General features: G+C 44.0%; 1 protein-coding gene across 5 annotated transcripts in view; it reads right to left on the reverse strand.

Moving 5' to 3' along the window:
• RAI2 (retinoic acid induced 2) overlaps positions 1-27,268 on the reverse strand; it is a 72,506-nt gene that overhangs the window by 15,371 nt on the left and 29,867 nt on the right. The window contains exon 1 of one of the 5 annotated variants that reach the window (XM_019755379.3): positions 7,425-7,496. The exons of the other annotated variants lie outside the window; for them this stretch is intronic. The gene's annotated coding sequence lies outside the window, so the exon portion shown is untranslated. Of the gene's footprint in view, positions 1-7,424; positions 7,497-27,268 lie in introns of those variants that run through there. 5 annotated transcript variants of the gene reach the window in all.

Genomic DNA, 27,268 nt, shown 5'->3' on the forward strand with positions numbered 1-27,268 from the left:
TTTCAGGTGTACAATTATCTATTACATCATCTATAAATCCCATTGTGTGTTCATCACCCAGAGTCAGTTCTCCTTCCATCACCATATATTCGATCCCCCTTACCCTCATCTCCCACCCCCCACCCCCCGCCCCCCTTACCCTCTGGCAACCACTAAACTATTGTCTGTGTCTATGAGTTTCTGTTTCTCATTTGTTTGTCTTGTTCTTTTGTTGTTTTTGGTTTATATACCACATATCAGTGAAATCACATGGTTCTCTGCTTTTTCTGTCTGACTTATTTCGCTCAGCATTACACTCTCAAGATCCATCCATGTTGTCACAAATGTTCCTAGATCATCTTTTCTTACCGCCGAATAGTATTCCATTGTATATATATACCACAACTTCTTTATCCATTCATCTATCGAAGGACATTTTGTTTTCCATGTCTTGGCCACCGTAAACAAAGCTGCAATGAACATTGGAGCACAAGTGTCTTTATCTCTAAATGTTTTCAGATTTTTTGGGTAGATACCCAGGAGAGGAATTGCTGGGTCATATGGCAATTCTATTCGTAATTTTTTGAGGAACCTCCACACTGCCTTCCATAGGGGCTGCACCAGTCTGCATTCCCACCAACAGTGTATGAGGGTTTCTTTTTCTCCACAGCCTCTCCAACACTTGTTACTATTTGTCTTGTTGATGATAGCCATTCTGACTGGGGTGAGGTGATAGCTCATTGTGGTTTTGATTTGCATTTCTGTGATGATTAGTGATGTTGAACATTTTTTCATATGTCTATTTGCCATTTGTATGTCCTCTTTGGAGAAATGTCTCTTCAGGTCCTCTGCCCATTTTTCAATTGGGTTGTTTGTTCTTTTGTTGTTGAGTTGCATGAGTTCCTTGTATATTCTGGATATTAGGCCCTTGTCGGAGGCACTGTTTGCAAAAATCTTCTCCCATTCAGTTGGTGGCCTCTTTATTTTGTCGATGGTTTCTTTTGCTGTGCAGAAGCTTTTAAGTTTCATATAGTCCCATTCGTTTACTTTAGCTTTTACTTCCATTGCCTTTGGAGTCAAATTCATAAAATGCTCTTTGAACCCAAGGTCCATAAGTTTAGTACCTATGTTTTCTTCTATGCAGTTTATTGTGTCAGGTCTTATGCTTAAGTCTTTGATCCATTTTGAATTAACTTTGGTACATGGTGACAAATAGCAGTCCAGTTTCATTCTTCTGCACGTGGCTATCCAATTCTCCCAGCACCATTTATTGAAGAGGCTGTCTTTCCTCCATTGTATGTTTTCAGCTTCTTTGTCAAAAATTATCTGTCCATATTTATGTGGTTTTATTTCTGGGTTCTCAATTCTATTCCATTGGTCTATGTGTCTGTTTTTCTGCCAATACCATGCTGTTTTGATTATTGTAGCCCTGTAGTACAAGCTGAAGTCAGGGAGTGTGATACCTCCAGTATTGTTCTTTTTCCTTAAGATCGCTTTGGCTATTCGGGGTCTTTTGTGGTTCCAAACAAATCTGATGATTTTTTTTTCTAGTTCTTTAAAATATGCCCTTGGGATTTTGATGGGGATTGCATTGAATCTGTATATTGCTTTGGGTAATATGGCCATTTTAACTATGTTGATTCTTCCAATCCATGAGCACGGAATGTCTTTCCATTTCTTTGTGTCTTCTTCAATTTCTTTCAAAAATGTCTTATAGTTTTCAGCATATAGGTCTTTCACATCCTTGGTGAAGTTTATTCCTAGGTATTTTATTCTTTTTGCTGCAATTGCAAAAGGAATTGTTTTTTGTATTTCTTTTTCTGAGATTTCATTGTTAGTATATAGGAAGGCAATGGACTTTTGTGCGTTGATTTTGTAGCCAGCAACTTTACTGTATTCGTTGATTGTTTCTAATAGCTTTTTGGTGGAATCTTTAGGGTTTTCTATATATAGCATCATGTCATCTGCAAAGAGTGATAATTTAACTTCTTTCTTCCCAATTTGGATGCCTTTTATTTATTTCTCTTGCCTGATTGCTCTGGCAAGGACTTCCAACACTATGTTGAAAAGCAGAGGTGATAGGGGACAGCCCTGTCGTGTTCCTGAACGTAGAGCAAAGGGCTTCAGTTTTTCTCCATTAATTATGAGATTAGCAGAGGGCTTGTCATATATGGCCTTTATTATGTTAAGGTATTTTCCTTCTATACCCATTTTATTAAGTGTTTTAATCATAAATGGATGTTGTATCTTGTCAAATGCTTTTTCTGCATCAATTGATATAATCATATGATTTTTGTCCTTTATTTTGTTTATGTGATGTATCACATTGATGGATTTGCGTATGTTGAACCATCCTTGTGCCCTGGGGATGAACCCCACTTGGTCGTGATGAATAATCTTTTTAATGCATTGTTGTATTCGATTTGCTAGAATTTTATTTAGGATTTTTGCATCGGTATTCATTAGAGAGATTGGTCTGTAGTTTTCTTTTTTTGTGCTGTCCTTACCAGGTTTTGGTATCAGGGTAATGTTGGCCTCATAAAATGAGTTAGGGAGTACTGTCTCTTCTTCAATTTTTTGGAAGAGTTTGTGCAGAATTGGTATTAGATCCTCTTTGAAGGTTTGGTAGAATTCACTAGTGAAGCCAACTGGTCCCGGACTTTTGCTTTTGGGAAGGTTTTGGATGACTGATTCAATTTCGTTACTGGTGATCGGTCTGTTCAGATTTTCCAGTTCTTCATGGTTCAGCCTTGGAAGGCTATATGTTTCTAAGAACTTGTCCATTTCTTCTAGGTTGTTGAATTTGGTGGCATATAGTCCTTCATAGTATTCTTGGATGATCCTTTGTATTTCTGTGGTGTCCGTGATAACTTCCCCTTTTACGTTTCTGATTTTGTTAATCAGTGTCTTCTCTCTTTTTATCTTAGTAAGTCTAGCCAAGGGTTTGTCAATTTTGTTAATCTTTTCAAAGAACCAGCTCTTTGTCATATTAATTTTTTCTATTGTCTTTTTGTTCTCTATTTCATTTAGTTCTGCTCTGATTTTTGTTATTTCCTTTCTTCTGCTGACCTTGGGTTTTACTTGTTCTTCTTTTTCTACTTCTTTAAGGTGTAACATGAGGTTATTTATTTGGGAGTTTTCTTGTTTCTTGAGATAGGCCTGTAATGAGATAAATTTCCCTCTTAAAACTGCTTTCGCTGCATCCCAAAAACTTTGGTAGGATGTATTTTCATTGTCATTTGTTTTTATGTATCTTTTGATCTCTCCTCTAATTTCTTCTTTGACCCAGTCCTTCTTTAAAAGTATGTTATTTAATCTCCATGTATTTGTGTTTTTCCCCGCTTTCTTTTTACAGTTGATATCCAATTTCAAAGCCTTGTGATCAGAAAATATGCTTGGTATGATTTCAATCTTCTTAAATTTGTTGAGACTGATTTTATGTCCCAATATATGGTCTATCCTTGAGAATGTTCCATGTACACTAGAAAAGAACGTATAGTCTGATGTTTTAGGATGAAGTGCTCTATAAATGTCAATTATGTCCATTTCATCCAATGTGTCATTTAGGGCTACTATTTCGTTATTTATTTTCTGTTTGGATGATCTATCCATAGCTGTCAATGATGTATTTAATTCCCCTAGTATAATTGTATTTTGGTCAATTTCTCCCTTTAGTTCTGTTAGTAGTTGCTTGGTATATTTCGGTGCTCCCTGATTGGGGGCATAAATATTGATGACTGTTATGTCTTCTTGTTGTACAGTCCCCTTCACCATTATGAAATGTCCATCTTTGCCTCTTGTTATCTTTTTCACCTTGAAGTCTGTTTCATCTGATATCATTATGGCTACACCTGATTTTCTCTGGGTACCATTTGCTTGGAGTGTCACTTTCCACCCTTTCACTATGAGTCTATGCTTGTCCTTGTAGCTGAGATGTGTCTCTTGGAGACAGCATATGGTTGGGTTTAGTTTTTTGATCCAATCTGCTACTCTGTGCTTTTTTATTGGTGAGTTCAGTCCATTTACATTTAGGGTGATTATTGATATGTGAGGATTTCCTGTCATTCTATCTTTAGTTTTCTGGTAAGGCTGTGTCTCCATTGTTTCTTTGCCTTTTTGTTGTTGTCTATTATTTCTGTGTGGTGGTATTCTATGATGTTTCCCTGTGTTTCTTCTTTTATTACAGTATATATTTCAGTTCTGGATTTATTTTGAGTGGTTACCCTTAAGTTTATGTAAAAGAAAGTTTGATATTTAGAGTATTCCATTTTCTTCAGCATGCTTACTTTCTCCATTCCCACATTCCGGTTCAGGCCTTTACTCTCCCCCTTTCTGAGTTTGGTTGCCACAAATTGTCCCTGTTGATGGTGGTCGAATAGCCTCCTTTAGTATTTCTTGTAGTGCAGGTCGTGTATTAGAAAATTCCCTCAGCTTCTGTATGTCTGGAAAGGTCTTTATTCCTCCTTCATATCTAAAGGATATCTTTGCTGGATATATTATTCTTGGCTCATGATTTCTCTCTTTCAATAGTTTGAATATTTGGTTCCACTCCCTCCTGGCTTGTAGAGTTTCTGCTGAAAAATCTGATGATAATCTAATGGGCTTTCTTTTGTAAGTTACCGTCTTCTTTTCCCTGGCTGCCTTGAAGATTCTTTCTTTGTCGTTGATTTTGGACAGCTTCAATACAATGTGCCTTGGAGAAGGCCTGTTGGGATTGAGGTAACTAGGTGTTCTATTTGCTTCTTGGATTCGAGGGTCCAGTTCTGTCCACAAGTTTGGGAAGTTCTCATCGAGAATTTGTTTGAATATATTCTCTGTTCCCTTCTCTCTTTCTTCTCCTTCTGGTATGCCCATTATTCTTATATTGCTCTTTCTGATGGAGTCAGAAAGTTCTTGTAGAGTTCTTTCATTTCTTTTAAGTCTCAAGTCTCTTTCTTCTTCTATCTGTGTCATTTCCAGGTTTCTATCTTCGATGTCACTGATTCTTTCCTCCATGTGGTCAACTCTACTACCTAAGCTGGCTATTTCATTCTTAATTTCTTCTATTGAGTTCTTAATCTCCAGAAATTCTATTTGGTTCTTTTTTAAAATTTCAATCTCTTTCGTAAACTGATCATGCTGTTCTTTGATTGTGTTTCTGAGTTCATTTAACTGCCTATCTGTGTTTTCTTGTATCTCATTGAGTTTTTTCAGAACTTCAATCTTGAATTCTCTGTCATTTAAGTGACATATTTCTGTATCTTTAAGTGCCTTTTCTGGAGATTTTTCACTTTCTTTCTGAGATATCTTGTTGCCTTGGTTATTCATGGCGATTACTGGTTTACTGTTTCTCTTCCTAGACATCTACAGGAGTGGCTTCTATAACAGGTTGATAGGAAGCGGTCTTTTTGTTTTCCAGTACTTGTTGGTAGAATGTTTTATTTTTTCTCCAACTGCAGCTTATTTTTCTTCTCCCACACGGTAGTGCTATGTTTTCTCTGCACTATTCCAGCTTCTCACACAATGGGGGGATTCCCTGGGAGATGGGCTTCTCCTCTGTTAATAGTTTGTCTAGGTCACAGGGTGCAGTGTCCATGTGGGTATGCGGAGAGCTTTTGAAGTTCCAAAGCTCTTCCAGCTCCAGATTTAGAGCCTGTGTGTTTCAGCAGTTCTGTTTACTCCTGCAGGGATCCGCCCAGATCGGTGGGGCCAGGGGCGGGGTGAGTTGTGAGAGGTGGCCCAGAGCAATGGCGGCGACCACCACCACAGCCGGTCCTGCTTCCACAGCTCCCTCCCCTTTTCCGGGACTAGTTGGGCTGCGAATTTGTGTCTGTGGCCCACAGTTCTCAGAACAGCAAATATTCTGTTATTTTGCTCTGACACTGCTACTGTTCCGCTTCTAGCACCAGGCAGGTGGGGGCGGGACGAGCTCTGGGAGGGGAGGGAGGGGGCGGCTAGTCTCAGTGCCTAAGGCTCCGTTCTCTGCTCGGCAGTGCGGGCTTAAACCACCGTTTTCAGCCTTCTTCCCTCAGTCTTTTCTCTGAGGTCTCTGCCGTGAGCGTTGGGTTCAGCCATGTTATATGCTGTCCCCTCAGCCCTGTGGGCCATAAGCGGAGCCCTAGCAGTCCGAGTTCTTCCCTCTCCCGCAGCTGCGGTAGTTCCGGGAAGCAGCGAGCTCGGCGCACTGAGCTAGGTCTGCGTCCTGCGCCCGCGCGGCTCCGTCTCTGCACTTCTCCCTTTCCTCCTCCCCCACTCGCGCGAATCTCCCACCTGTAGGTGATTTCAGTAGTGGGCCTCTTCGTCTTGCCTGTCTGCTGTGCAGGGAGTCCTTTGTGGAGTTTTTGTTGTTCGATTCGTTGTAAATTCCAGGGGAGCTTTACAGAGGCTCACCTCACGCCGCCATTTTTCCGGAAACCAAGATCCAAAATTTTTTTCTGATAGGTGTGCAAGAATGAAAAAGTTGCAACTCAGCTGGAAAGACGATGCTCTCAAGGCCCAGTGAGAGTTCCAGAGTCCCCCTGCTTGAAAAAGCCATGGGGTCACTGGCCTAGTTTACCCCTCCCATTTCGCAGACCAGGAAACTGAGGTTCAGAGGTTGAGTGAGGCTCAGAGGACTCCCAGACCTGTGCTCCTTCAAAAGCTCAGGCCCTCACCCATGGCTTTGGTTTCAAATTTCACTTGAGTCTAAGGGATCCCTTGTTACATCTCTATTGTAACCACACTGAACACCAGTGTGCGGGATGGTCTGATTCAACCATCAAAATGTCAATAGAATTTGCAGGGGGCGGGGGAGCTTGATAAAAAAAGATGAAATAAACCTGAGTTTGTGATACCTAATTGACAAATGATTGAAATAGAAGAGATGAGACTCAAGACACACACGCGTGAGCTTTTCATTACAGTGGGGAAGTCATTTTCTATCCCGGGGACTCAGTTTCTCTTTCTGTGACACGGGGTACTGCTTCATTCTCATGTTGGGGTGGAAAGTCAATTCATGCCTCCCAGGAGTGAGTAGTATCTGCTGAGAAGGAGTTAAACCTGGCCTTCGAGGAATTGTGTGGGCCATGAAGGATGGGGAAGTATGAGCATTCAGGGAGAAATGGAGGAAGGGAAGGGCTGTGGGGGGTCTTGCTGGGCCACTCCTATGACCACTGAGAAAACACCACTCCTTGTCCTCCCAATTCCAGGCCACAGGGGGATGAGGTGAGCAGCTTGGAGGGAGGGGCCAGAAACGGTGAACATGGAGAGGTTGGAGAAACGAGGTGGGTTCTTCTGGCAGTTCGCGTTCATCTTTAAACAACATCAGGGGGAGTAAAGGCTGAAAGGAAGGTAAGAAGACCTCACCCTCCAGCTTCAGTTAGACCATGGTTTGTCTCTCTTGGGACTCAACTTCCCATAGCAGAGCAGTGTCTGTGATCAGAAGACATCAGAGCACTGGCAAAGAACCTACTATATGCCAAACGTACCTACTATGTGGTCCCTGCAGCATCTCAGGTTAGGGCTGGGCCTTGCCAAGTAAACAATTTGTGGAAACCTGGTTGAAAAGAGAGATATTAAAGCTGGAAAAATCCAAAGAGCACAGGGAGAACTTCACAACTAGAGCCAACAGCTCACAGGCCTGGTTTTCTGTCGGTGGCTTTCGCTGGGTTCCACCAGAGCACAAGAGGGGTTTGGGAGACTGGTTGGGGAAGGCACAAGAAGGTTTCCCTGCCTCCTTTCTTGCCCAGGTGGAGCGTGTCAGCTGTCTTTGCATTTCTGATCACATTTCACATTCCGGGTAACCTCCAGCCTGCCCACAAAGGACCTATGGCAGCCCTGGGCGTTGCAGGCCTGTGTGCAGGGCTGGAATAGGGAACTAGGTTCACACCCATTCATTTATTCCTTCAAAAGCTATCTGAGCACCTACTGTGTGCCAGGCATGAATTTCCTATTCTTCCACCCTGGCACTATTTTCTCCACAGGCTCATTGCCTCCTTTCTCGGCTCACTTCCCAAATTATTAACCAATTGATATTCTCCCAGGGTTATGTGCTTCTAACAGGGCTCCTTTAAGGCCCATATTTCTTGCAGAGGTAAAGGAGTAAGTCTCTAAAGAAGAATGCCCGTCCCTAGATAGCAAAGGGAAGAGACAATAGTTATTGCAAAGACCTCTCTAAAGTAAGGAAGAAATGCTGTTTCCCAGAGAGGGTTGCCTCTGAAACTAAGAGGAAAGCAATGCCCTCCTCAGGTCTTGGTGAACCTTGGTAGAACGTGAGAGGCACACCTCAGAATCACAGGAGAAAATCGTGAAGAACTGCTTCTGGTGGCAGGGGACAATCACCTGGACTGTGGGCTGTGAGAGTCAGTGAGTGCCTGTCCCCAACTCCAGCCAAGGTCCCACAGCATTCAGCTGGACACGCAGATACCCTCAGGTGCAGCTGCTGGGACAGCCATTCTGTGCAGACATGTTTAAGGTCCCAGGCCAGGGTCTATCTCAAAAAGCTATGGTTTTTAGAGATTTTCCTGGCATGAAACCTCTTAAATATGGAACAAAGTGGGAGAACCTGCCTCTGGAAGAGAAAATACTTCTAATTAGATTGAGATACAAAGGTTAAATTTTTGTTCTGGGAAAAGGGCTGTTTATAATCCCGTGTCATTAGCAGGACATTTTCCAGAGACTAGTGTGCCAGAAATAGACCCTCTAAGGGGTCACTGGAAGGAAGGGGTGTAGATTTGTAAAGTACAAAGGACTGGAGTTCAGATTTTCCCTTTCTCCTAATGCATCTGAGCCCTTCACCAACCCCTGGCATGGAAACAGCGCCAGTCTCACCGTGGTCACTGAGCCCCCCCTGAGAGTGGTCAGAAGTACAAGCTTTGAACTCAAACAGGCCTAGGTTCAAATTTCAGCTCTGCCTACCTTTGCTAGCTATGTGACCTTGGGTAAGTTGGTTCTAAGCCTCAGTTTCTCTGTGTGCCACAAATAGGGAATTTAAAAATGTCCTAGGGTGGTTGTAACAATTGTAGGAAATAATCTATGAAAAATACTTGGCACAGTGCCTGGCGCATGGAAAGTGCTCAATAAAACATGGCCACCATCATCACCATCACCATCACCACCATCATCATCACTGTCATCTCATCACCAGTCACTGTCATTATTATCAGATCCACTGCCTGTATTTCGTCTGAGCATCGTAAGTAACACTACAAATGCTCCCAGTAGGTTCATACATTCACCCTCCAAGTTAAAACCCTGTTTGTCCAAAGGTACATTTTAAAATCTGCTGCTAGGAACTGGGAAGGCATTTACCATAGAATTAATGTTACACCTGATGGTGAGGTTTCCACAAAAACTCACTTAACCCCCAACTTAGCTGAAATATTGAACATTTGCAATGAAAATAGAAAGCCACATTGTTGCACTACTGGAAATAAAAGACAGTGGGAAAACAATTAAATAAATAAATACAAAAATCTATTTCCCCCAGGCTGAAAGGCTGGGGGAGAAAAAAAGAGGTGGCCAGAGCCTTTTGTATCTTGAATATAGACTCATGAGCATGTAGGGGTCCAGAACTGAGTGTCCCCAGAATGTGCCACCCACCCTGGCATACAGATATTTCATGCTGAAAATAATGAAAGCCCAACCAGCTCAAAAAGAGGTGTTTTTTGTTATTGTTTGTTTGTTTGTTTTACCTCCCCCTCACCTGCCTAGAAGAATCAGGTGGCAAAACCTGCTTCAGAAGGGAACCTTAGCATATTCACCTCAGCACAGAGGAACTAAGTGTGGCAGACAGGGAGGAACCAAGAGAGTCTGTTTATTAGACGCCCCTCTGTGTCCCATTGTTTCTGGGTGGCCCAGCAAGAATTTGTTTACCAAATATTTGCTCCTTCTCATCCACCTGTGAATTGCCTGCTTTCCCTTTGAAGTCCCAGAGCTGCCTCCCTCTCCTTAGTCGAGAATGGCTTGTAAGCCTCAACTGCCAATGTATCCTGGGGTCCCATATTCTTAGTGAACCCACATATGCACATATGTAACAAATTTGGTGATCTTATCATGTTAATCTGTCTCATGTTAATTTGATTAGACCAGCCAGAACTTCTAAGGGAGGGAGGACAAGTATTTTCCACCCCCACAAGCACTTGCGAGGTTCTGAAGTTACTGCTGATTGCCTATGCTGTATAGAATCACTTCAGGTTCTACTGTTTTCCTTCTGGTTGCTGACACAAGGGCCCAAATCGCTCTCCTCTCCTGCTTAGGAGCAGGATTAGCATCAATTTTCTCACTCACAAGAGGAACAAAAACAAGGGAGGGGTGGAAAAGAGGAAGAGGGTAAGAACAAGAAGGAGAGAGACAGCAAAGAGATTTTCTAAGATAACTGGGCAAGGGTTGCAGGAAAGGGGGAGAAGATTAAAAAGTATGTGTAGGTCCAAACAAGAAAGAAGCTGCTCAAATGGAAGAGATAAAACAGAGAAACTGAGGAAAGCTCTGAGGAAAGCATTGAATGAGTGTTATTCAGCTGGCCACAAGGGGACGCTGCTGAGCTACAACAGCTTGGTTACTGCATAGCGTGGTGGACGAGAGGTGGGGACTGCAGCTTCTTAGTAGAATGAGAACGTGGGGGAAACATGAAATTGTTCACCAGTACTAGAGGTACATTAGGAAGGTCATACAAATTTGGGGAAAGCGCCCATGCTTTTTTTTTTTTCAATTTTAATAAGATTTTATTTTAAAATAGATCTAGATTCTTAGAAAGTTGAGTTCCTATATGTGTGTGTGTGTGTGTGTGTGTGTGTGTGTATATATATATATATATATATATATATATATATATATATATATATCACACAGTTTCGCCTATTACTTATTTTCGTCTTTTCTTAAATTAAAATTTATTGGGCTGACGATGGTTAGTAAAATTACATAGGTCCATGCTTTTAAAGCCACCAAGCACATTCACTTGTGACTTGGTTGTGCTGTCAGTGCTAGGGAAAAAAAAACATAGATTTATCTTCTTTTGGTTCCTGATCTTCATTTCTGTCTACCTCTCACCCCTTCTTGGGTAGTCAGAATTGGGTTTTCCCCATCAAAATTGAGTTTTCCATAAAGAAGCGGATAAACTCATTCTCACTGCGGTCTATGACTGACAAGTTCAAGATTCTTTCCTTTATTGGTAAAATAAACATAGTTCAGTCAGTGATAAAGCTATGGACAAAGAAATGAAACTCTAATTGAGGGATTTCAGATACCAATCATGAGGAGGGCCCTTCCTAATATGTCTTGAAATCTCTCCATATAGACAAGAGCCTACAGCCATGACCATTTTGCTGGTTCCATTTAAAAGCACTTGATGTTCACAAAGGGGGTGGGATATAGCCTCAACCTTTAAGCACTCGGAGCTAAGAGAGGAAATTAATGTGAGTCAATGCTTCATTCCTTTATAAACTCAATCCACAAATACTGACTGTTCACATGCCACCTTGTGAGTCTGTGCCTCCTGGGTCTGGAGATTTTAGCAGTATCTGGAATTGTCCTTACTTCATGGTCCTTACTTACCCTGTTACTGAACTGGCTACTTACTGCAACTCTGGTTTCCATCGTACTAGGTTTCTGTGCAGAAGTTAGGGGTTCTCAAAGGACAGCTCTCTCCCGCCCCCTGCCCCCAATGCACAACATGCTATTGCAGTACTACAGCCAGAACGGAAACTTAATGACCATGACCAATAGTGGGAGACATGGTGAGGAGGGTGAAAGGGGGAAGCTGTTGGTTTTTGGTGGACCCAACTGGTTCATTATCTTAGTTTGGGTTCCCCCACAAACAGATTGACTTGATTGAAAGTAGTTTATTTGGGAGAAGATCCCAGAAAATAGCAGTAGAGGAATGAGGCAGTGAGACTGGGAAAGGAAGGAAGCCAATTTATCAAGTAAGTTACCACTGCTGGCAACTGGGGCTCAATTCCACTGGGGCATGCTGGGAGAGAATGGAGAACACACGCCTTGGCGTTGGCATGTTTATCCTCATCCGTCACTGGTCAAGGGCTGCTCCTGGAAGATGTGTTCATTCCTTGGCACTTCCAGCTAGCCCAGCATGTGGGTCTAGTGTGCTACTGAGATCAAAAAAAGGCCCAGGGAGCATCACAGGTATTGGCTTTAAGCAGTCTTTGGAACATAGAGGCCAGTCTGATGGGACACAGGGGCAGAGCACCAACCATGTCTGCTTTATACCAGCCATGCCCTGGCAAGTTCCAGTGCTTATTTATTACATGAAGACTCACACGTCAGCAATTCAGACCACCACAACCCCAAACCAGGTGTTTCCCCAACAGGTGACACTTTCTATGACCACTGTGAAGAAGACACTCTATTATGATCATCGCCAAGCTACAAAGGAATCAGCTCACAAGAAGTGCACCTCGAGATCCTGTAAAAAGCCAGGCACATCAGGAGACCAGGCATGGCTGTCTTTCCAAAAGCAAAACGGTCCAGAGATGGGCAGCTTGGCTAATGCGTTCCTTTGCTAGAATATAACTGGAGCCCTCGAGAAAGTTCTTTGAATCATATTTGTGTTGGCTGGAATGCAAGATGTTCCTGGGATGAGTCACAGAGGGAGTTTCTCTTCTGGTGATTTTGTATTCCAACTCATGGACCGAAAAACAATAAATAAACACCACTTCATTTCATCAGCTGCATACCACCTACAATAATAATAATAATAATAATAACAACAACAGCAACCTTGACCCAAGAAGTACACAGACAATGCAGGACGAAGAGGGTGGAGAGCGCTCATTTTTTAAACAGGGAGCCTGCTTTCTGAAATTGCTTTGTCAGAAGCACCCCTCCGCCTGGAGGCGAGCACTCTCAAAAGCAGAACACCACACTTGGAAGAATCTTAGGGTTGGTGAGCCTTTTGAAGTCTGATGAATTCACTGTATTTATTATCTTAAAGCGAGTATGGTGGTTGCAGCTAATACAGCATAAACAACACAAGGTTGAGATGGGGGAAGGAAAAAGCTGCTGTGTAACATCTAGCTAGTTGACAATGAAGAATATAGGTGTTATTTCCTATTTTCTTTGTGGAGGGGAGCGTTCTCCTGAAATGTGTTTACAGACACACATACAAACACCCCACAGAGGGTGAGTAGGAAGGAGGCCACCTGTTGCCCCTCTAACACTCGAAGCAGATCCCCAACCAAGATTCATGGTGATTCTCCTTTGTCCTCACCTGCTCCACCTCTGAGTTCCAGCCACTAAACCCTTATTCCTGGAGGTGACATGTGAAGTGAGCCTGGCCACTTGAGTAGGATTTCAGCAGAGGAAATGGTAGAATGGAGGGAGGTTTCCAGAAGCACAGGAGGAAGGGCACAGGAGGAAAGGTGTGGGAACTGGCCAGCAGGATGGGTGGCTGGAGCCCAGGGCTGGGGAGGGCTTGAGGGCGAGACGGGGTGCTGTGAACATTAGAGGGGTGTCTAGCTCTTCCAAAGGGTGTTAAAAGTTACCCCTCAACAATGAACCTTGTGCCCCAAAGGACTGCCAACTCAACCACAATTTTGATGTGTTCATTGGCCCTGATGAACTACAGGAGATCATGATGCAGTACTGAGACCATTAGGTTGGAAAGAAGAGAAAGGAGATTCATTGGCAGGGCTGTGCCAGCTCCCCCTTTTCTCTCTCCCTCTCTCTCACACACACTCACAAGATGATATCAATAAACTATTTACTAAGATTTAGTTATTATGTGTCAGGCACCCTGCTAGGTATTTTACATTCATTTTCTTATCTCAGTTTCTCAGCAACCCCAGCAGATCAGGCCGCCTTGGTGTGAATTGGTTTGTTGGCGTTTTTTTTCTTTTTTTTCCAGGAACTGAGCTGTGACTCCCCAGGGAATGGGTGGGAGAGAAAGAGTTTTCTACAATGTTCAGCGCAGGGAAGGCAGGTCTGGAGGAGGTGAGGAAAAGAGAGGGCAAAGGTTCCTAGCATCACGTGTGCTGGCAGATGGGGAAGGACAGGAAGGGAAGGAGAAGGGGGAATTGACTTCTCACCTCTGACCAGAACCTAGAATTCCTTGGCCTCCTTCTGCACCAGGAGTAGGCCCAGCTCTGTGCTTACCCCTTCACCATTACCACTGCAGCCAGCCATCGCTGGCCCCTGAAGGACACAGGTGCTCTTCTTTCTTCTTGAAGCGCAACTCTCCCTTCCTACACCTCTGGACCAGCTTGTGTCCCAGGCAGGGCTTCACTTCCAGCCTTCTCAGGTATATATTTCATCTGTTGCTGTCTGGCTGACTGTTCACCATACCCATTTCCTCTTCTGCCTGCACTACATTTCCCAGCCTCCCTTGCAGTTAGGGGTGGCCATGTGCCTGACTTCTAGCCAACACAATGTGTGGGTGGAAGTGATATGTACCACTTCCAAGCCTGGCTCCTACAAACCTTTCTTATGTGATGCTCTAATCTCTTTCTCCTTCCCTCAGCTTGATGCACAGGGACCTTTTGGAAGCCACCTATTAGAGATAGTAGACCCACAAGATGGAAGGGCCTGCATGCCTGAATCATGGTTTGAGGGAGAACCACCGGCCATCAGGAACATCCATTTACACTTTAAGTGACGGAAGAACAAACTTCTATTGCGTTTGAGCCATGATACACTTTTGATTTGTTTGTAACAACAGCTAGCATTACTTAAAGTGACACACTACACAGCGAGTGCTAGGGGCAGACTGACTTGCAGCTTCAGAGCATTGTGAACCCCACTAGCTTACAATCAGACTACAGGAGCAGCCCAAGTGCTCAGAGCCCAATTCTGAGCTTCCACATGCTAACTTTTCTCCACTAAAAGCAATGATAGACACCCTTGGCTGTTCTTCCTGACTTGAATGCATTTATTAACATGGGTTCGAGACCATTCTTTGCTTGGTTCCTGCATATATAGCCACTGAAAGAGTCTATTTCATTGGCATTCATTGAGCTGGCAGGGTTGGGAGAGGGCAGGGGGTTGTGGAGCTGCCTTCACAGAGCAGGATGAAGCAAGCCTGCCAGCAGCCTTCCCCCACTGGAGACCCACAGGCAGCCCTCGTCCATGTGAGTGAGTGGCGGTGTGGGACGGAGAAGCAGCACGGCCCTGGCACAACACAGGCAAACAGACCCATGGAGCTGGCGTGCCTGGCATCTGGCCAGAGTGAACGGCTCGGACCACAACACCCCTTCTCTCTTTGTACCCGTGGATGTTTTGTTGTTTTGCAGAGCAGAGAAGCCTGGGATTTCTGCCCTTTCCCCAGCCACACTGGATACTTTCTAGGAATGGTCCCTGTGGATTTTCCTTTTGGGGAGCTCATCATCTATGGCTCAGGGGTCTGGGTCAGCTTTGCCTTGGTACCCCACGCAATTTTTTCTAGGCAAAAGACCGTCCATTTAACAGTATCCTCCCCTTCTACCAACCATTGACATTTCCCTACTCGCAAGCTCTTGTTTTGTGTTCAACATGATTCCCCTCTTTCTGGATTCCTTTCCAAAATACTGATCTGTCTAAAGACTCTGGGTCATTGCCCCATTGGAGTGAAATGATCAGAACACTTTCTATACAGTAGGGGCACCAGCACCTATAGTGGGAACATTTCCGGTCCGTGACGTAGGTGAAGCTGTAACCCAGTCAGCCCGCGGAGTTCCAGTAATCTCTTCATTTCTGTCAATGCTTGGGGCTTGGCTACAGAGCACAGGGAATATTAGACATGTTCTTTTGGTGGTGAAATGGGTGGCTTGCTAATTAGTGTGATGACTAAAATGGGGAAAATTAGCAATATTAAAGATAAATGGATTAGCCAAAATAATTTAGAGGCACCCCTCATTTTGCACACAAAGTTGGAAAATCCAGGAAAGCTTGTAGCCAGAACCCGAGGATGGTTCCAGTGCTTGCCACCTAACTGGTCCCATGCTTGGCAACTGGTTTTGGAGGATTTCCGGTTGCTTATGTCAACTAGAAGGTAGCAAAATTCTGCCTTGCAAATGTTGTCACTATCTGTGTTGAGTGGAACTTTCCTACCATGTGTGGTCACAGCAGCTGAAAGGACAGCCAGCTAGGACCTCCTAGCACAGGCCTATGAACTGGTCTGTGCCTCCTGGCTACTTACATGTCAGATTTTCATTTTCCTTGCATGTGTGGCACAATTTGCCCTGAGACTGGCTGTCGCAGTGTGATTCTGAGTGCCCCATGCAGGAGACCCCTCCCCTCTCCACTCTGACTCTCTGACCTGCCTCCTTCTCCTGCCCAGGCTGGCCCTTCTGAGGTTCTGGTTTTGAACTTGCCCTGTAGACAGCCCTCTGGGCTGGATGGACTCTGCTTCAGGGACAGGGACGATGATCAGAAACCTCCCGTCGATAAAAATGTAACACTTGGCTTCCCCTCCCATAGGACCCTTTCAGCGTCTGAGCTGGCACTGACTGACATGCTTGAAAATTCTTAAAAATGTCCTTTAAAATAAAAAAAGGAGGCATCATATCACATCCATTAGAAAAACTAAAATTAAAAAGACTGTAGCACCAAAATTTGGTGAGGGTATGGAGCAACTGGAATGCTCAAGGAAAGTTGGCCCAAGAGTGTGAGACAACTTGTGTGCTGCTGGTAAAAAGTTACAGCCACTTTAGGGACCTGTCTGGCAGTTTCCAGTGACGTTAACAACGGCCCACCCTCAGGCTCAGCAATTACACTCCTAGGTATCTTTTCAAGAGAAATGAAAAATATACTCACAAAAACTTGTACACAGATGTTCATAGCAGTCTGGTCATAAGAGCCACAAACTGGAAACAACCCAAATGTCTGTCAACAGGTGAATGGATAAACACGCTGTGTAACACCCACCACCAGACTTCTACTCAGCAATAAAAATCAGTGAACTCCTGCCACATGCAATGACATAGATGAATCTCGAAAACACTGTGTTGAGCGAAAGAAGCCAGGTACAAAAGTGTATGTGCTATAAGATTTCATTGAGGCAAAAGTCCAAAAACAGACCAAAAAAATGTATAATGATAGAAATCAGAAAGTACTTGCTCTGGAGAGGAGGGAGAGGGAAGGATTTTTCTGGGGTGATAGGAATGTTTTATAGCCTCTTTCAGGTGGTGGTTAAAAAGGTGTACACAGTTGTCAAAACTGATTCATCTGAGCACTTAAGAATCACTTGATTTTATGTTAATTATCCCTTGATTTAAGAAAAGAGACACTGAAAAAACTATTAAACTGCAAAAAAGAAAAAGGACACCCAAAGTAGATTGGGCTGGCTGTACTGTGAGTTTTGACCAATTGCTGAGCATGGTGGAGGGAGGGGAGGTGGAGTAGAGGTTGCTGGCGGTGAGGGGGTGTGGGCACCTCCCAGGGCACCTGCCAGGGGCCCTTTGCCCCAGGTACAAATGAAGGAGGAAGCACAGTCAGCCCCCAAACAAACACTCAATGAAATAAAAGAACAGAGGCCCCAAGGAAAGTTGGCCCAAGAGTGTGGGATAGCTATCAGGCTTTGAGCCAAAACCACTTTCCAGGAAATGGCAATATTTTTGTGTTTGGGAACCGGGAGGGAGTATCAAGGCAAGCAAGAGCCAAAACGCATTGGTCTTTGGACAATTGCTATCCAACTGAGGGGCCCTGTGGGAGAGGTTTCAAAGTGCTGCTACTGAGACCTCCTCAGTGGGTCTGCAGGATGGGGCGCACCCAGAGAAGCCCCTGCTGGAGCGGAAGTTAGAAATTCCTTCAGGGCAAAGGTCTCCTATTTTGCAGGATAGAGGGGAATTTTCTGTTTTCCTAGTGAGAGCCCTGGAGGTCCCACCCAATCACCCGGTTTAGCCAGCAAACAGCCCAGGGCGGCTTTATAAGGAAGGTACTGGCATCCGCTGGAGCTGGTGGATTGAGCTGGCCATAGACCTTAGCTCTGCCCCTTCAGAAAAGAAAGGCAAGGGACTAGATCTATATGGCCTTCTAATTTTCCTTTTACAAAGACTACCTAGTATAGTACAACCCATTTTTCAGATTGGGAAACAAAGGCTCAGAAAGAGTGATTTGCCCCAGGCCAGTATCTACTTAGGGGCAAGATTATGGGTAGAATTCAAAGTCTCCTCTGTTCCAGGCTGTGTGCAACTTCCCTGACAGTGTGCTGCGCCCCCGCCCCCTCAAATGGTTTGAATTCTACAAAATGCCTCCAAGTGGCTTGCAAGTAATGAAGTGACAAACAGTATATTGAAATGGTATTTTACCAAGCAGAAGTTCTCCACCACAATAAAGATTATTTAAAGACTAATTAGGATTCTGACATTCTTTCATAGCCTTAGGGCCATGTCAAAATCCACGTGAATATTTCCCAGTTATCTTCTTATCTTGGGTAATATTTATTCTCAAGAGAAAAATCAAGGATGTGCTAGTGACATCCTTTGAAATTTGAGTTGGGTGCTATGATCATAGAAGCAGAAGCAAGGATTTGTCTTAATAACCTACAAATAATTGAGAAATACACGAGTAGCAGATTAGTAATTTTACACGTATTTTAATGCCATTACTTCAGTTCAACAAATGACAAGAATTCTTACTCCTAATAATGTGGATAGAAATATGAAGGTCAGGGTTTAAAGGCTCACCCACTTCCTTTCGTTTGAAACTCTGAGGTGGGTGCAAGAAATAAACCAGGAGGATACAGCATAAGGAAAGACACTGGAGTAAGCCTGACCTGCATTCTCTCTTGAGCCTTCAGGGTAAATGGATTTCTCAAATCTGTTTTTCTCTTTAACCAGCTAATCACTTCCTTTTAGGAGGAGATTTCAGCCCTCTAGTCTGCTGACTGGTCTACGGCAACAGACACACATGCTGTTTCCGTCTTGGGTCCCCACGCTGGGCTGTGTGACGCAAGAGGTCACAATCGCTGACTTCTCAGAGCCTCTGACTCTCCCGTGATTGAATAAGCACATGAGAAGTTCTATGTATCATCAAAGAGACAAGGTCAGGCTATTCCCGAATCACGCCCAGGCTTTTCTTCACCTCTCATTTTTTTCATGAAACAATTCCCAAAGTGTGTGAAAGTGCTAATGGCAGAGGGGCCTGACATCTCTTGGTGCAGGTAACTGTCTGCTTTTAGTTACTGAAACTTGGTCCAGTGGATGCAACTCAAGTGACTCAAACTGTTGGCTGAGAAGCTGTTGAAAGACGCCCTTGCTAAGCTCTCTGTCCTAAGCCACTCTTCGCCATTGTGAAAGCGACAGGGCGGTGGTAGAGTGCACAGGTTTACCCTCCCTCACTGCCGGTAGTTCTAACTTGAGAAACAATACATAACGTAGAAGCATGACAAATCCTTCCAACTTGTAGTGAGGAGCCCTACTTGATGAAATAGGATGGAGATGCCCAGCTCGGCCAGGGACTGCTGGCTGTGGGAGCAGGAGCAAATTCCTTAACCTCTCTATGCCTCAGTATCTTCATCTATACAATGGGGTGATAACAACATATGTGCCGCAGGGTTGTTAAGGGGAATAGGTGAGTTAACATGCAAAACACTTGAAACAGTTCCTGGCACACAGTAAGCACTCCATAGGGGTTAGCTATTGTTATTATAATAACGATAGGACCCTCACTGTGGAACACTAAATAAATAATGTGAGAATTTAATTTAAACTATAAAGAAGCAATAAATCAGATGAAAAGGAGGTGGTTTTTTTTCTCAGCAGTGTTACGCCTGGCACGGCGCTGGCCTTCCATGGCCCACGGTGGGCAAGGTGTGCAGGGGAACAGTAACTGCCATCGAGTCTGAAGTGACAAGAAAACGGTCACGAGCAGAGGCAGTTGGAACCTGATGGAGGGTTTTCATTAGGCTAAACTACCCGGGACTAAAGGTGGGGAGGGACAATCAACTCAGGCTGCGTCGGAGACCCAGCTGGGCGCTTTAAAAGATCCGGATACCCAGGCCACACTCCAACCAACGAAATCAGAATCTTCCATGGTCAGCCCGGGCATCAACATTTGTTAGAGTTCCTTAGGTGATTCCAAGGTACTGCCAGGGATGAAAACCCCACCTCCAGGTCTGGACTCTCCTCCTCCTGACATGAATGAGAGCTTATCCTGGTCGGGCCTCAAGGAAGCACTGACACACAGCCTCAATCCTCTTCGCAAAGACAGAAACTCCACCAAGCCCCAACCAGGGCAGGAGCTGATTAGGATTTGTGTGTGAGTCCGCAGTGCCTGGGATACAGTCTTGGTGCTGAATCTCTAAGTGAATGAACAGACACATGGATGGATGAATGGATGGATGGATGAATGAATGAACAAATGAATACAGCACCGTAGCAAATGTCTGCTGGCATGGAAATAAAATTGGTTAAAAACTTTCTGGAAGGCAATTTAAAAGTATTCATACCCACTGACCCAGAAAATCTACTTCTTGGAATCACCCCAAGGCAATGCAGGCGCTGGCTGGATTTTCTCCCAAGGGCCTGCAGTTCTGATTAAAGAGAGATCCGTGGGTGACAGAAGTGGAAAAGTGGACACTCCAGGGCGACCGTGCTCTTACAATTCCACTTCTGTAGGGAAGTGGGAGAAGGGCACCCTCAGACAAGGCCAATATTTTTTGGTTTTACTTATTAGGGTTTGGGATTTGCACAGACTTTCACATAAGAACTCAGTATAGACCCCCGAGTTCTGTGGTGTAAGCAAAAAAAAAAACACTTTTAGATAGGAGAAAGATTGTAAACAGAGTGTCCTGCCAGCCATTTACCTAAACCATTAAAAAAAAATCTCAGTGAAGCAGGGTCCAATGTCTGATTTTGAGCAGAGCAGTCTTCTATTAGTCTCCCCACTCAGGACAAGTTAACTGTAAAATCTGCCTTCAGGTAATGAATGAGGTGATCCAATCCTGCCAGCAGGTGTGAACAAAGCTGTCAGCATTGTGAAGCCTTGTCCCACACACTGAAGATGGGTATTTAACTTGGGGAAGTTAAAAACGTTCTTTCTGAGAATGGGATGGATTTGCCCTGAGTCCATTTGGAAGGCACTGCACATTAGGGTGAATCCATTTGTCAAGAACCAAGGCCTGCCCTTCAGCTCTCTCCTGTGTAGGTGATGAGGGGCCTTCTCCACTGCGTATGCAATGGGATTAAAATGATGGGGCTTTAACTAGGGGATAGAATCAAGAGGAAATTTTGCAAATATGCCTTTAAAAAGTCAGACTATCCTATTGGAAGCTCTTACACATGTTTGCATGTGTATGTACTTCTTGGTGCTTAACAGAAAATAGAATCTTCTTTAAATTTAAAAACATTCCCTGGGTAAGACTACTTATAAGAAGTTTCGTCCAGAAAAAATATTATTCTTGTGTTACAAAATCAAAGCAGTGGAGGAAAAAAAAAATCAAAGGGAACGATCAGTCAGGAAAAATGTCAGGGTTCCAAAATGCTGCGGGAGACCGCATAAAAAGCACGGTAATATTTAAGCTTGTGCTAAACATACTTTTTTCTACAGTCACTTTTCACCAAGTGTGAGTTTATATGTGCTTTGTCGAATGTCTCTTTAAGGACTTATTCTGAGGGATTTCCTACCATTCTTGGGCTTAAAAGTTCAGGCAAGGTTAAGGAGGTGGGTGGACTTTGGAAGTGAAAGGCCACGCAGAGGACAACCATCAGAACAGGGCACTGAGGAGGCTGAGGTCACCCCTGAGTACTGCATGGCCCACGTAGAAGGGGCCTGGGTAGGTCTCCTGTGTTGTAGGCAGCCCCCAGCCAGCCATTCTGCAATGAGCATGGGTTATGGATGGCGTGGAGGCCCAGGGGCTGTGTGTGGCTGGGCTGGCACTATCTCATAACTAGAAAATCACCAAAGAGGTTGATGGTGGGCATGTAGTGAAGTCTTAGATACCAAGAGTGACGTCACCACCTCCAACATCACTGTGACCATTGCAGTGAGTCTCTTACCAAAGAGAGAATAAAATCAATTCCCTGAACACTGACCAAAGCAGTGTCAAGAAAGGCAAGCTGTATGGGACCAGCCTCACTTTATCCCCTCCAATATCATCTCCTATTACTTTCCTCCTCCACCAGAATACTTCTTTTCCTAGAAGCTACCTCACTTTTTGCTGCCTCAGGGCCTTTGCACTGGCTGTTTCATCAGTTTGGAATGTTGCAGCTGGTTCCTTCTCAGCTTTTAAGTCTCAAATCAAGACAGTCTCCTTAGAGATTATTTATTTGGATGAAGGAAGGGAGGACAGAAGGGAGAGAAAGGGAGAGCGAAAGAGAGGGAAGGGAAGAAACAGGTAAGGAGGAAGGGAAGGAGGGAAGGCAATGTTCCCAACTAGTGTGCCCTAAGACTGGTATAGCTCAAATTCCTCAGCACAGTGCCCCTAAATTTTGAATAAAGGGTTGCATTTATTTCAGCTACAGCTGCTACAGGGAGTTGAGCTGCTGCCAATGGAATGTTGAGCTGATGCATGATGCAAGGTAGAGCAGCCTTCAACTTCTGATGAGTAAGAAGCACTGCATGGGCCCTAAGGTCCGAGGGCATGTCCACTGGTGACTAGACAGGACAGCACGGCCAGGGTGGTGGGCTCTGCTCCCACAGCGCTGCCTAGGGCTGAGAGGGAGGGGGGGAGCCTGTGACCCCGATCCCCTTTGCAGGCCAAACTCTGAGCACCTGGAAGGTAGGAGTGGGGCCTTGTTCAGCACCCAATAAACATTCATTGAATGGCTGTATTTCACAGAGCTTCTTCATCTAGATGACTGATATTTTATTTACAAAACACTTACACAACGTGTTTATATTATGTGCTGGTACTCTTCTAAATGATTACAAATATTCAGTCCTGATAAACAACCCTACAAAGGGGATATTATCATCACTACTCTACAGATGAGGAAACTGAGACATGAAAGGAATAGGGAACTTACTACTTGGTGGCAAAGCTCGGATTTGAACTCGGGCTGCAGTGCTGTGTACCTAGGACAGGAGGGAGGGATGGCACCGTGGAAAAAGGGAAAATGGGAAAGCTGGTGGGGAATATAATCAATAATATATATTCCCTGTAAGGGACAACACAGGGTGTCAGATGGGTACTGGACTTATGGGGGGATCACTTCATAGGTTGTATCAATACCTAACCACTGCTCTGTACACCTGAAACTAATGTAAAATAATACTGAATGCCAACTATAAATATATATATATATTTATATATATACATATACACATATACACACACATATATATATATGGGATGTAAAGCAAAGCATAGGGAATACAGTCAATGGTGTAGTAAGAGTTATATACGATGTCAGAGGGGTATAGACTTGGGGGCTTATCACTCTGTGAGGCATGCAAATGTCTGATTAGTATGTTGTTTTGTACACCTGAAACTAATTTTTAAAAAAAGGCAAGTTAGGAACCTTGGGTGGTGAAGTCTCCTACACTTTACATACCTGAGGGAAGATGGGAAGGGGGAACTTTGGGGGTCTTGCCAGCACTTTCAACCCAGTGCCCCTCCTCCCACAGCAGATCTCTTTTCCTTTCCTGTATCTACTATAGGTCCAGGCCAGTGGTTCTCAACTTAGTGTCCTTCTGGCCCTGCTGCCAAGGGGACATGTGGCCATGTCTGGGAATATTTTTTGTTGTCATAACTCAGGGATGGGGGTTCTACTGGCATCTAGTGAGTGGAGGCACAGATGCTGCCAAAAGTCCTGCAATGCACAGGGCAGTCCCCCTGATAAAGAATGATCTGGTCCCAAATGCCACTAGTGCTAAGGGTTGAGTAACCTTGGTGGTTCAGACACCACCTTTCAGAAAATTAATGAAAATGATAGTAAGCTCATCAGGGGACGGCCCACCTGGGAATCCCCGGGAAATGCCAGCCTCGATCCTGCTTCACCTCTACAAAAATCTGAAGGGCAGAAGCCTTCGTGCCCGCCTGCCTCTCTCCCGTCTCCTGGCACCACAGCTGCTCCCTCCTGCCGAGACTCTAAGAACAGCCCTTGGCCCACGTGGAACGCAGCAGAGGCTGCTAATACCCACTTCCTTTGGCAGCTTCTTAAGACTCTTGGCTTAGAATTGTATATTCCTCGAGCCCCTTTTCTTAATTACATTCTAGAGATGAAGGGAAGACTATCTGTAATTCAGAAACAAATGATCCTACCTTCGATTGCTCTCAAACATGCCAGATCAGAATAGAATGGTGCTGTTTCTCCAAATAGATTATGGAGGTCTCTGTAGAAGTGAGTAGACCTTGATGAGCCAAGTTGTGGCTGAACCAGATCTCCAAGCTGGACCCCAGAGCAGAGCCCAAGAAGATTTAAGATGCTCTTTATAGATAAGAAGAAGAAAACTCACGATCAGACTTAGGGTGGAAAAGAGTGGGGTGGAACTAGGTGGCGTAAATTCTGAAGGCCTGACTTGAATGCTGAGTTGAATGTTTGCTCACTCACTGATTTTCATCCTTTTGCTCTTGTATCATCATTTAACTTTTTAACCATCCCAACCTCAGGATCCAAAAGGGATCCAAAAGCTATTTATGTCTCTAGCCCACCAGCCCAGAAGCAGTTAGGTGTCCTGAGTACTCAGTAAAATAGTAACAAACAAAAATAAACTTTGACAAGCACTGCACATGACCTGATTTGAAGTCATTTGAAGGAATCCTATAGTGGATTGGATTTTAAAATTGGGCTTCAGCTCATGAATAAATGTATAATCCCAAGTCCATGGAATTTGCCAAAATATTATTTCATGGCCATCTGTGTGGCAAAAACTTGTCTGGCTGGTATGGGTAGGACAGTCCAGCGAAATGGACCAGGTTAGCAGTTTGCAAACTGAGCTAATCATCAAAATCCCCTAGGGGAGCTCTCTGAGCACACAGATTCTCTGTCGGACCCTCAAGAGCCTGACCCACTACATTTGACGGGGTTCAGGACTGTGCAGGTCCCAAACACTCCCAAGTGATTCTAAGGTCAGCCAGATTGGACTTAGGAACCTCCTGATGAGGTTTCTAAACTGTGTGGAGCAATTTACCAAGTGCCAGCCACTAACTCATGTCCTTAAATCGCTTCCAAAATCCTTAACCAAGCAAGATGTTTCCCAAGCATTGTTTGAAGCTGCGTTTGCTTTTACATCTAAGAGAACGTTTTTAGATACAGGATTTGTTTTCCTTCCAGCAACATGCTCTATATCACTACTATCAATTAGGCAAGTTCATTTAAAAGCTTTGATTCCGTACTTGTAAAAGCCCCCCTTTGCTCATCCAACTTTATGTCTAAACACTGCAGCTGATGGCTGTACAGTTCCATTTATGAATTCCACTCTTGTGAATAGATTTACAAAATTGTTTCAGAATTTCTTTGTCTGGGAAAGCCAGGACTGCTGGTTTTAATAAGAACATGGTTTAAACAGTTATGCAGGTCACTGATATTTCATGACTTCCCAGAACACAGACAGCACACAGCACGCAGACTACCTTCTCTGTTTAAAACAAAGACTGCCCCCACACAGCTCCACCCTTTTCTCTTCCAAAAGGACTCCCGCCCCACTGCCTTCTCGCACAAGTTTTCCTTTCGAAAGTGTAATCTGGCTTAAACGAATGAAAACTGAGCTTTGACCAAGTGAAAAGCAAGTACTACCTCAGGTTAAAACTCATCAACATCACAAAGTGATTTACCCAGTAGGTGCTCAATTATTAACTGAATGAATTCAAATTCTTTGGTAGAACGGTGGCACCTCTGTTTAAGAAAAACCCAAACAAGAATTCTTTGAACTGAGACATTCCATAGCCCTTCACATCTGAGAACGTGCTCTATTATGTAATCAAAGTAAAAAGAACTTTATTTTTAGCTACTGAACTTCACAGGGAAGATCTCAGACCTATTTAAACTTTGCTTTCATCCCTAACCTTCAAATGACACTCATATGATTTACTTTTTTAATTTGTATTTTTAAGGAAAAGACGCAAAGATGGCCCCAAGCATATTTAAAACAATACAAAACAACAAGAGAAATAAACCAGATGGCAAAAAAAACATAAATCAGGACAAGAGTGCTGAACAAGCTACAAAGGAAGGCATGGTCACAGTGTAAAAGGGAACAGACACTTGGTTCCTCTTGGCTAAGTCTCCATCGCCTCCTAGCGAAGGAAAGCTTGGATGGAGGTCATCTAGGGGAGGGTGTCATCATCCCTCCTTAGCTTTTCTAGACTGGAAAGAGCTGCACTATAACGGGAACCGCAAAGGATCAGTACTCAGAGCAGTGAGGGCAGTGTGTTGCTTCCCATGTGATAGAAAAAAGAATGTTTTGGAAGGATCTCTGTTTTAATTGCACAATGACACAGGTAGGGAAAGAAGAAGCAGAACAAACCTCTAACCCAAAGTATGTGCGCTGTTTCTAACATGTGATGAAAACAAAAACTCTTCTCTAGAAAAATCTTCCATCCCTATCTTTTCTACAGATACCAATAAAAGGACACCCTTATAGAAACAGCATGACACCCTCTGGGCTGAGGAATACAGTCATGGCCACATAGCAATATTTTGGTCAACCACGGACCACATATATGAAGCAGTCCCATAAGGTTATAATGCTGTTGAAAAGTCCTATTGCCTAGTGACGTTGTAGCGCAACACATTACACAAACACTTACCACGGTGTCACAGTTGCCTACAGCATTCAGTACAGCACATGCTGTGCAGGCCTGTAGCCCAGGAGCAATGGGCCACCCCACACGGCCCAGCTGTGCAGTGGGCTAGACCGTCTAGGCGTGTGTAAGCGCCTCTATGATGTCTGCACAGTGATGGAATCGCCTAACGACGCATTTCTCAAAATGTATCCCTGTCATTAAGCAACATATGACTGTACAAGAAACAGACTCTAAAATTCAAGACCTGTGCTACTTGGCTGTCTTTGATACTGGACTAAATGTTTGGACCATCCCATGGAGATAAGGGCCTTAGATTTTGGAGACTGGTTTTGTTTTGTTTTGTTGGATCTATGTGATGGCATTCAGGGGCATATACGTGTATGTCAATAGATATTTATGGAATGAATGGATGGATGAACGAACCTGCATTGGACTAGCCTTTCAGATCTTACAACAGCTGCCATATATTTCTAATGCATTAAAATTTTTTTTTAAACCAACAATAACTGGGCCTCTTAGGCAAGAACACATGTCCATTAGTTTTAGATATTTAGAAGTACATGCTGTTCTGTTGTAACACAACACAGAGAATCTGGCTCTAACGTTTTGCTCCTAGAGCCCTGTTTATAAACATACTGCATCATTAACCCCAGTACATCATCCCGTGCCCCCACCCACACCACCACATTTTATCTACATGACCCAAAAAGATGCAGA

The sequence above is a fragment of the Rhinolophus sinicus genome, chromosome 18, assembly GCF_057876585.1.
Source record: "Rhinolophus sinicus isolate RSI-liver-muscle chromosome 18, RSI-T2T, whole genome shotgun sequence".
NCBI classification, from domain to species: Eukaryota; Metazoa; Chordata; class Mammalia; order Chiroptera; family Rhinolophidae; genus Rhinolophus; species Rhinolophus sinicus.